Raw genomic sequence first — 10,984 nt, 5'->3', positions numbered from 1 at the left:
GTATAATTCCTTCTTGCATCTATGCGCTCTTTCCCTTTCACCTTATTCCTTATTCCTACAATCATGCAGTACTGGTTACAGCAAGCAGTTTAGTAGTTACACCGGTGGCAATACATTTTAAAACCAAAAGCTTATCTTCACTTGGAAGAGTTCCAGTGTTGGATAGCAATTGTCAGCTAGCTAACATAGCATCCCTCTCTGTTTGAGCCGGGTGTTTGAGTATGCTAAACTAGCTAGCTGCATTTGGTAGCTACAGTGCCTTGCGAAAGTATTTGGCCCCCTTGAACTTTTCGACCTTTTGCCACATTTCAGGCATACGGAGACTTGATTACACACAGGTGGATTCTATTTATCATCATTAGTCATTTAGGTCAACATTGGATCATTCAGAGATCCTCACTGAACTTCTGGAGAGAGTTTGCTGCACTGAAAGTAAAGGGGCTGAATAATTTTGCACGCCCAATTTTTCCGTTTTTTATTTGTTAAAAAAGTTTGAAATATCCAATAAATTTCGTTCCACTTCATGATTGTGTCCCACTTGTTGTTGATTCTTCACAAAAAATTACAGTTTTATATCTTTATGTTTGAAGCCTGAAATGTGGCAAAAGGTCGAAAAGTTCAAGGGGGCCGAATACTTTCGCAAGGCACTGTAGGTGTATCTTGTTTCCATTGATCATCCTTGAGATGTTTCTACAACTTGATTGGAGTCCACCTGTGGTAAATTCAATTGATTGGGCATGATTTAGAAAGGCACACACCTGTCTATATAAGGTCACACAGTTGACAGTGCATGTCAGAGCAAAGACCAAGCCATGAGGTTGAAGGAATCGTCTGTAGAGCTCCGAGACAGGATTGTGTCGAGGCACAGATCTGGGAAGGGTACCAAAAAATTCCTGCAGCATTAAAGGTCCTCAAGAACACAGTGGCTTCCATCATTCTTAAATGGAAGAAGTTTGGAACCACCAAGACTCTTCCTAGAGCTGGCCGCCTGGCCAAACTGAGCAATCTGTGGAGAAGGGTCTTTGTCGGGGAGGTGACCAAGAACCCGATGGTCACTCTGGCAGAGCTCTAGAGTTCCTTTGTGGAGATGGGAGAACCTTCCAGAAGGACAACCATCTCTGCAACACCACCAATCAGGCCTTTATGGTAGAATGACCAGATGGAAGCCACTCCTCACTAAAAGGCACCCGACAGCCCGCATGGAGTTTGCCAAAAGGCACCTAAAGAATTTCAGACCATGAGAGACAAGATTCTCTGCTCTGATAAATCCGAGATTGAACTCTTTGGCCTGAATGCCAAGCGTCACGTCTGGAGGAAACCTGGTACCATTCCTACGGTGAAGCATGGTGGTGGCAGCATCATGCTGTGTGGATGTTTTTCAGCGGCAGGGGCTAGGAGAATAGTCGGGATCGAGGCAGATGGATTGAGCAAAGTAAAGAGAGATCCTTGATGAAAACCTGCTTCAGAGAACTCAGGACCTTAGACTAGAGGTCGACCGATTAATCGGAATGGCCGATTAATTAGGGCTGATTTCAAGTTTTCACAACAATCGGTAATCGGCATTTTTGGACACCGATTATGGCCGATTACATTGCACTCCACGAGGAGACTGCGTGGCAGGCTGACTACCTGTTATGCGAGTGCAGCAAGGAGCCAAGGTAAGGTGCTAGCTAGCATTAAACTTATCTTATAAAAAACAATCTATCTTAACATAATCACGAGTTAACTACTGTCATGACCAAGGCCAAAGTCGGCTCCTCTCCTTGTTCGGGCGGCGTTCGGCGATCGACGTTACCAGCTTTCTAGCCATTGCCGCTCCATTTTTCATATTCCCATTTGTTTTGTCTTGTTCAATACACACCTGGTTTTCATTCCCTAATCACAGTGAATGTATTTAGTCCTCTGTTCCCCTCCATTTCTTGGTGTGAAATTCTGTTATGGGTGTGTACTGGAGGCGAAGTCAGGTGCAGGAGAGCAGAGTGTAGTTAAAAGGCGCACTTTTAATTCCGGTCCAAACGAAAGCACAGAAGTACATACAACCAGGGGCGGTTCTGGGGGGGAGCCAGTGCCCCTGTGACAACAATTTTGGACCCCCTTGTGGCCCCCCTAAATGTGGAGTATGAAATAATTTTTACATAACTAATTTTTGCTACCGTTCTTTTTTTACATCCGTTATTAGACAGTGGCAACGCGGAACACTAATGATTATGAACATGGTCTTGAAGATGGCCTGCTAATGCCTGCAATGCAGTGAAGAAAACGATATGACAACAATAACGTCTAATGTAACTGGCCCCTCTAACAGTACAACTGGCCCCAGCTTGGCCCCCCCAGTTTAAATGGTCTAGAACCGCCACTGCATACAACGTGCCCAAAACACGGAACAATAAACAAAAGTCTGGCGCGTAATAATACACACATAACATCAAAACAATGGAGGGGAACAGAGGACTAAATACATTCAGTGTGATTAGGGAATGAAAACTAGGTGTGTATATAACAAAACAAAACAAATGGGAATATGAAAAATGGAGCGGCGATGGCTAGAAAGCCGGTGACGTCGAACGCCGCCCGAACAAGGAGAGGAGCCGACTTTGGCGGAAGTCGTGACAACTACACACGGTTGATGATATATCTAGTTTGTCTAGCTTGTCCTGCGTTACATATAATCGATGCGGTGCCTGTTAATTTATCATTTAATCACATCCTACATCACCAAATGGGTGATTTGACAAGCGCATTCGCGAAAAAACCATAAACATCAATGCCTTTCTTAAAATCAATAGACAAGTATATATTTTTAAACCTGCATATTTAGTTAATATTGCCTGCTAACATGAATTTATTTTAACTAGGGAAATTGTGTCACTTCTCTTGCGTTCTGTGCAAGCAGAGTCAGGGTATATGCAGCAGTTTGGGCCGCCTGGCTCCTTGCGAACTGTGTGAAGACCATTTCTTCCTAACAAAGACCGTAATTAATTTGCCAGAATTGTACATAATTATGACATAACATTGAAGGTTGTGCAATGTAACAGCAATATTTAGACTTAGGGATGCCACCCGTTAGATAAAATACGGAACGGTTCCATATTTCACTGAAAGAATAAACGTTTTGTTTTTGAAATTATAGTTACCGGATTTGACCATATTAATGACCTAAGGCTCATATTTCTGTGAGTTATTATATTATAATTAAGTCTATGATTTGATAGAGCAGTCTGACTGAGCGGTGGTAGGCAGCAGCAGGCTCGTAACCATTCATTCAAACAGCACTTTCCTGCATTTGTCAGCAGCTCTTCGCTGTGCTTCAAGCATTGCGCTGTTTATGAATTCAAGCCTATCAACTCCCGAAATTAGGCTGGCAATATTAAAGTACCGATTAGAACATCCAATAGTCAAAGGTATATGAAATACAAATGGTATAGAGAGAAATAGTCCGATAATAACTACAACCTAAAACTTCTTACCTGGGAATATTGAAGACCCGTGTTAAAAGGAACCACCAGCTTTCATATGTTCTGAGCGAGGAACTTAAACATTAGCTTTTTTACATGGCACATAACTTTCTTCTCCAACACTTTGTTTTTGCATTATTTAAGCCAAATTGAACATGTTTCATTATTTATTTGAGACTAATTTTATTTTATTGATGTATTATATATATTGTAAAAACAGTGTTCATTCAGTATTGTTGTAATTGTCATTATTACAAATATATATATATATATATATATAAAAAAAATCGGCCGATTAATCGGTATAATTTTTTCGGGCCCTCCAATAACTGGTATCGGTATCGGCGTTGAAAAATCATAATCGGACGACCTCTACCTTAGACTGAGGCGACGATTCACCTTCCAACAGAACAACGACCCTAAGCACTCAGACATGACAACGCAGGAGTGGCTTTGGGACAAGTTTCTGAATGTCCTTGAGCGGCCCAGCCAGAGCCCGGACTTAAACTCGATCGTACATCTCTGGAGAGACCTGAAAATAGCTGTGCAATGACGCTCCCCATCCAAGCTGACAGAGCTTGAGAGGATCTCCAGAGAAGAATGGGAGAATCTCCCCAAATACAGGTGTGCCAAGCTTGTAGCGTCATACCCAAAAAGACTCAAGGCTGTAATGGCTGCTTCAACAAAGGGTGCTTCAACAAAGTACTGAGTAAAGGGTCTGAATACTTATGTTAAATGTGATATTTACACCGTTTTTTTCATTATGGGGTATTGTGTAGATTGATGAGGAGAAAAAATGATTTAATACATTTTAGAATAAAGCTGTAACGTAACAAAATGTGGAAAAAAGTGAAGGGGTCTGAATACTTTCCGAAGGCACTGTATAACAAACACATGCATGTTGGAGAATATGCAACCAATAGATATTTTAGAGTTATGGCAATCATCTTGTATTAATGATTTGATTAAAAAAAGGTGTGAATGGTCTTATATTTGATTCAACTAAGGATTAAATTCTTCATTACTGGCAATATGTTGGCATGCATAAGAAAAAATCTAAGAAGATATTAATTCTGGAGCTTGTTGTGTTTTCACCTGGGAAAAATGAATTGCGACACAGCAAAATAGCGTTGAACATGCTTGATACGACTGTGAAGTCCCAGAGGATATCAGAGCGCGAAATAGAGCAGTTACAATCAGAACTTCATGCATGCGAAAAAGAACATGATTTGACTAGGTCACCACATTCCACTTATTCTGCTCCAGCCATTACCACAAGCACGTCCTCCCCAATTAAGGTGCCACCAACCTCAATTAAGGTGCCACCACGCTATCCGTGGTGAAGAAGGCGCAACAGAGCCTCTTCAACCTCAGGAGGCTGAAGAAATTTGCCTTGTCACCCAAAAACCTGATTAACTTTTACAGATCCACAATCGAGTCGAGAGCATCCTGTCGGGCTGTATCACCACCTGGTACGGCAACCGCAAGGCTCTCCAGAGGGTGGTGCGGTCTGCACAACGCATCACCGGGGGCAAACTACCTGCCCTCCATGACACCTATAGCACCCGATGTCACAGGAAGGCAAAAAAGATCATCAAAGACAGCAATCACCCGAGCCACTGCCTGTTCACACCGCTACCATCCAGAAGGCGAGGTCAGTACAGGTGCGTCAAAGCTGGGACCGAGAGACTGAAGAACAGCTTCTATCTCAAGGCCATCAGACTGCTAAACAGCAATCACTAACTCAGAGAGGCGTTGTGAACAGAATGCCCCATGGTTGCGGTGGGTTATGGTATGGGCAGGCATAAACTACGGATAACGAACACAATTGCATCTTATCGATGGCAACTTGAATGCACAGAGATACTGTGATGAGATCCTGAGGCCCATTGTTGTGCCATTCATCCGCTGCCATTACCTCATGTTTCAGCATGATAATGCACGTCCCCATGTTGCAAGGATCTGTACACAATTCCTGTAAGCTGAAAATGTCCCAGTTCTTCCATGGTCTGCTTACTCACCAGACATGTCACCCATTGAGCATGTTTGGGATGCTCTGGATCTAAGTGTATGACAGCGTCTTCCACTTCCCGCCGATATCCAGCAACTTCGCACAGCCATTAAAGAGGAGTGGGACAACATTCAACAGGCCACAATCAACAGCTTGATCAACTCTGTGCGACGGAGGTGTCGCACTGCATGAGACAAATGGTGGTCACACTAGATACTGACTGGTTTTCTGATCCATGCCCCTACCTTTTTTAAGGTATCTGTGACCATCAGATGCATATCTGATTTCCCAGTCATGTGAAGTCCATAGATTAGGGCCTAATGAATTTATTTCAATTGTCTGATTTCCTTATATGAACTGTCACTCCTAAAATGTGAAATTCTTGCATGTTGGCATTTATATTTTTGTATCAGATATGAAAAATAACTGAAACTAAATAGAATTTCGAATACAAATCTTAAAACTAATTGAAATAAAAAAAAACGCTAAACTATAATAACCTTGAAAGCCGCTCAACAACTCCCCACCAGATGGCCACTATATAGGTTGGAAAACCTGATCTGAATGGAGAAATAACGGTGACCGGTGCTGAGGAACGGAGTACTGTGGGAACACAGTTTACAGGAGAGTAAGATGGCTCCACATGTCGACAGAATCATCACCTGGGGACGCGCAGAGGACACTCTGAGACAATCTGTTAGTACACAGCGAGCCAGCACGACTCCACTGTGTATCCGAACGCTGAGGAAACAGCTTGAACTTGGGCCTAGCTCTCAATTCTGATCAGACTCAATGAGTCAGCCCCCAGACACACACACATTTGTTGCATTGGCTTGCAAAGCAGGGGGTGAGCAGACACATAATTGGAAGGTCTGTTGGCTCTGTAGTAGCTCCATTTCAGCGGGTTTTGTGAGGAATCACTTTCATGAATCAACAGAGAAACGACAGATAAGGTGTCTGGTCCCTGGATATGTACTGCATTGACCCACAAAGAAAAGCCATAAAATATTATGGTTATAATAACAAGGTATAGGCAATGCCGTTTGTGAAATATTGTGGCCACTCTCATATTTGGCAAGAATGGGAGTGAGGTTTTAATTACTTTGTCATTATACAAAGTGAAAGCGAAGGAGCGTACGGGGTGCCAAATGATTCCGGGAACCGCCATGGAGGTGGAATTAAAATCCTTGTAAAATGCAGTCGACAAGGTACCTTGTAGTTAATTATATCAAAAGTCTGGGGTAAGAAAATAGATGTTCACTAATTTCATTACAAGACTTTCTGCCTGTGTTCAACTTATACACGATGTGCCAGAAAAGCACTAAAGGATTAATAACTTGTTTCAGTGTAAACAGCTTTCTTTAACTGTTGAAGGGACAAACGCTGTTCAGCAGTAAACTCACATACACTCCCCTGCATCTTTATTTGAACAGTGAAGCTCAAATCTGACTATACACCAGCATTTTGTATTTGAGATCAAATGTTTCATATGAGATAACAGTACAGAATGTCACCTTTTATTTGAATTTTTTTTCATACATATCTGTTTTACTGTTTTGAAATAAAAGCACTTAATGTGCAATGGGTAGCATAAGTATTCACCGCACTTGGATTTCATCACAATTTATTGTTTTACAAAGTGGGATTAAAATGGATTCACTTGTCATTATTTTGTCAACGGTCTACACAAAATACTCAGTCAAAGTGGGAAAAAAAAAACATTTCTTAAAAAGTAATGAAAAATTAAACACTAATATACCTTGATTTGATAAGTATTCACCCCCCTGAGTCAATACATGTTAGAAATACCTTTTGCAGCGATTACAGCTGCAAAAGGTACGGCCCCATTCTCATCGACGGGGCTGCAGTGGAGCAGGATGACAGCTTCAAGTTCCTTGGTGGCCACATCACCAACGAACTAACATGGTCCAAGCACACCAAGAGAGTCGTGAAGAGGGCATGACAAAACCTTTTCCCCCTCAGGAGACTGAAAAGATTTGGCATGGGTCCTCAGATCCTCAAAAGGTTCTACAGCTGCACCATTGAGAGCATCCTGACTGGTTGCATCACTGCCTGGTATGGCAACTGCTCGGCCTCCGACCGCAAGGCACTACAGAGGGTACTGCGAACGGTCCAGTACATCACTGGGGCCAAGCTTACTGCCATCCAGGACCTCTATACCAGGGGGTCAGAGGAAGGCCCCAAAATTGTCAAAGACTCCAGCCACCCTAGTCATGGACTGTTCTCTCTGTTACCGCATGGCAAGTGGTACCGGAGTGCCAAATCTAGGTCCAAAAGGCTGCTTAACAGCTTCTACTATCATGACACAAGGCGAGACCCAGATGCAGACACAGGAGGCAGTTGGTTGGAGTCTTAATGTTTATTAATCCAAAAGGAGTAGGCAAGAGAATGGTCGTGGACAGGCAAAAGGTCAAAACCAGATCAGAGTCCAGAAGGTACAGAGTGGCAGACAGGCTCGTAGTCAAGGCCGGCAGAAAGGTCAGGCAGGCGGGTACAGAATTCAGAAACAGGCAAGGGTCAAAACCAGGAGGACTAGAAAAAGGAGAATAGCAAAAAGCAGGAGAACGGGATAAATGCTGGTTTACTTGGAAAACATACAAGACGAACTGGCACTGGGGAAAATAAGCGACACCTGGAGGGGGTGGAGACAATCACAGGGACAGGTGAAAAAGATCACGGCGTGACATCTACCCCCAAGCCATAAGACTCCCGAACAGCTAATCAAATGGCTACCCAAACTATTTGCATTGTCACCCCCCCCACTCCACCCCCCCCACTTTGTTTATTAGCCATGCGTAGTCACTTTACCTCAAGCAACATGTATATACAGTTGAAGTCGGAAGTTTACATACACTTAGGTTGGAGTCATTAAAACTCGTTTTTCAAACACTCCACAAATTTCTTGTTAACAAACTATAGTTTTGGCAAGTCGGTTAGGACATCTACTTTGTGCATGTCAAGTAATTTTTCGAACAATCGTTTACAGACAGATTATTTCACTTATAATTCACTTTATCACAATTCCAGTGTGTCAGAAGTTTACATAAACTAAGTTGACTGCCTTTAAACAGCTTGGAAAATGTCAGAAAATGATGTCATGGCTTTAGAAGCTTCTGATAGGCTAATTGACATCATTTGAGTCAATTGGAGGTGTACCTGTGGATGTATTTCAAGGCCTACCTTCAAACTCAGTGCCTCTTTGCTTGACATCATGGGAAAATCAAAAGAAATCAGCCAAGACCTCAGAAAAAGAATTGTAGACTTCCGCAAGTCTGGTTCATCCTTGGGAGCAATTTCCAAACGCCTGAAGGTACCACATTCATCTGTACAAACAACAGTACGCAAGTATAAACACCATGGGACCACGCAACCGTTATACCGCTCAGGAAGGAGAAGCGTTCTGTGTCCTAGAGATGAACGAACGTACCTTGGTGCGAAAAGTGCAAATCAATCCCAGAACAACAGCAAAGGACCTTGTGAAGATGCTGGAGGAAACGGGTACAAAAGTATCTATATCCACAGTAAAAAGAGTCCTATATCGACATAACCTGAAAGGCCGCTCAGCAAGGAAGAAGCCACTGCTCCAAAACCGCCATAAAAAAGCCAGACTACGGTTTGTAACTGCACATGGGGACAAAGATCATAATTTTTGGAAAAGTGTCCTCTGGTCTGATGAAACAAAAATATAACTTTTGGCCATAATGACCATCGTTATATTTGGAGGAAAAAGGGGGAGGCTTGTCAAGCCGAAGAACCATCCCAACCGTGAAGCACAGGTGTGGCAGCATCATGTTGTGGGGGTGCCTTGCTGCAGGAGGGACTGGTGCACTTCACAAAATAGATGGCATCGTGAGGCAGGAAAATTAGGTGGATATATTGAAGAAACATCTCAAGACATCAGTCAGGCAGTTAAAGCTTGGTCGCAAAAGGGTCTTCCAAATGGACAATGACCCCAAGAATACTTCCAAAGTTATGGCAAAATGGCCATCACAAAGCCCTGACCTCAATCCTATAGAAGATTTGTGGGCAGAACTGAAAAGCATGTGTGAGCAAGGACGCCTACAAACCTGACTCAGTTACACCAGCTCTTTCAGGAGGAAACTTCAAAATTCACCCAACTTATTGTGGGAAGCTTGTGGAAGGCTACCCGAATACTTTGACCCAAGTTAAACAATTTAAAGGCAATGCTACCAAATACTAATTGAGTGCATGTAAACTTCTGACCCACTGGGAATGTGATGAAAGAAATAAAAGCTGAAATAAATCATTCTCTCTACTATTATTCTGACATTTCACATTCTTAAAATAAAGTGGTGATCCTAACTGACCTAAGACAGGGAATTTTTACTACGATTAAATGTCAGGAATTATGAAAAACTGAGTATAAATGTATTTGGCTAAGGTGTATGTAAACTTCCGACTTCAACTGTATTACCTCAATTACCTTGACTAACCGGTGTCCCCACACTTTGACTTTGTACTGGTAACCCCTGTATATTGCCTCGCTACTGTTGTTTTTTTGTTGCTCCTTAATTTTTCTATTTTTCTTGTTTTTTATTTTATTTATTCATCTTTTATTTCAGTTTATTTTAGTAAATACTTTAACACGTTTTTTTCTTCTTAAAACTGCATTGTTGGTTAAGGGTTGTCCCTCCTGTTCAGGAGGGGCCTTGAGATGCAGTAGTCGCGTAACATCAGGCTGGATCTGGAGACCAAACAACATGAGCAAAGGTGGAAAGCGATGCAGCATCAATTCAGGCTTCTGCAGCATGAGTTCGAAACCAGGACGACCCCTGTCCCTGACCATGCCCTAGGTGGCTCTTCCGAGGCCAATGGCGGTGACACTGGCCTCGGAGCTGCAACCGTCTGGAACCTGTTGACCTTCACCCATATCCTTCCCCCTCTGACCCCAGTCCAGGTCCATGTACAGGTTCATATCGGGTCCAAGTGCCCAAGTTGGGGCAGTTTAATGGCCATGATGACATTGAACATTATCCAACCACTTTTAAGAGGATCGTGTTAATAGGTCGGTGGCCAAAAGCCGCTGGGAAATCAGATTGATCCCATTGCTTACTGGTAAGGCTAGGAGTAATTATGTTCACATGGATATTACTGAGTCACTAGTCTAAGCAAAAACTAAGAAGGTAATCCTAGCAAAGTACAGTATCAACCTAGAGTCCTACAGACATTGTTTCCGCTCCTTGGAGATAGAGCCAGAGGAGATGCCCTTGGAGCTCTATGTCCGTTTGAAGGGCCTTTATAGGAAGTGGGTGCAAGCCACTAACAAGTAGGAGAGACTATCATCCTCGAACAGTTCCTCCGCAAGCTTGTGCCGGACCTGCAAGTGTGGGTCAGGGAACATGACCCGGCAACTACTGCTGAAGCTGCAGCCCATGCCGATGCCGACACCTTTGTGTCCGCCCGACACCGAGCCCAACCCTGGGGTTATGCCAAGTGGCAAGCAGCCAAAGAACCCAGGAGACAGCGAACACCGTCC

The sequence above is a fragment of the Salmo salar genome, chromosome ssa12 (genome assembly GCF_905237065.1).
Source record: "Salmo salar chromosome ssa12, Ssal_v3.1, whole genome shotgun sequence".
In the NCBI taxonomy this organism is placed as follows: domain Eukaryota; kingdom Metazoa; phylum Chordata; class Actinopteri; order Salmoniformes; family Salmonidae; genus Salmo; species Salmo salar.
This window is presented reverse-complemented; position numbering follows the sequence as displayed.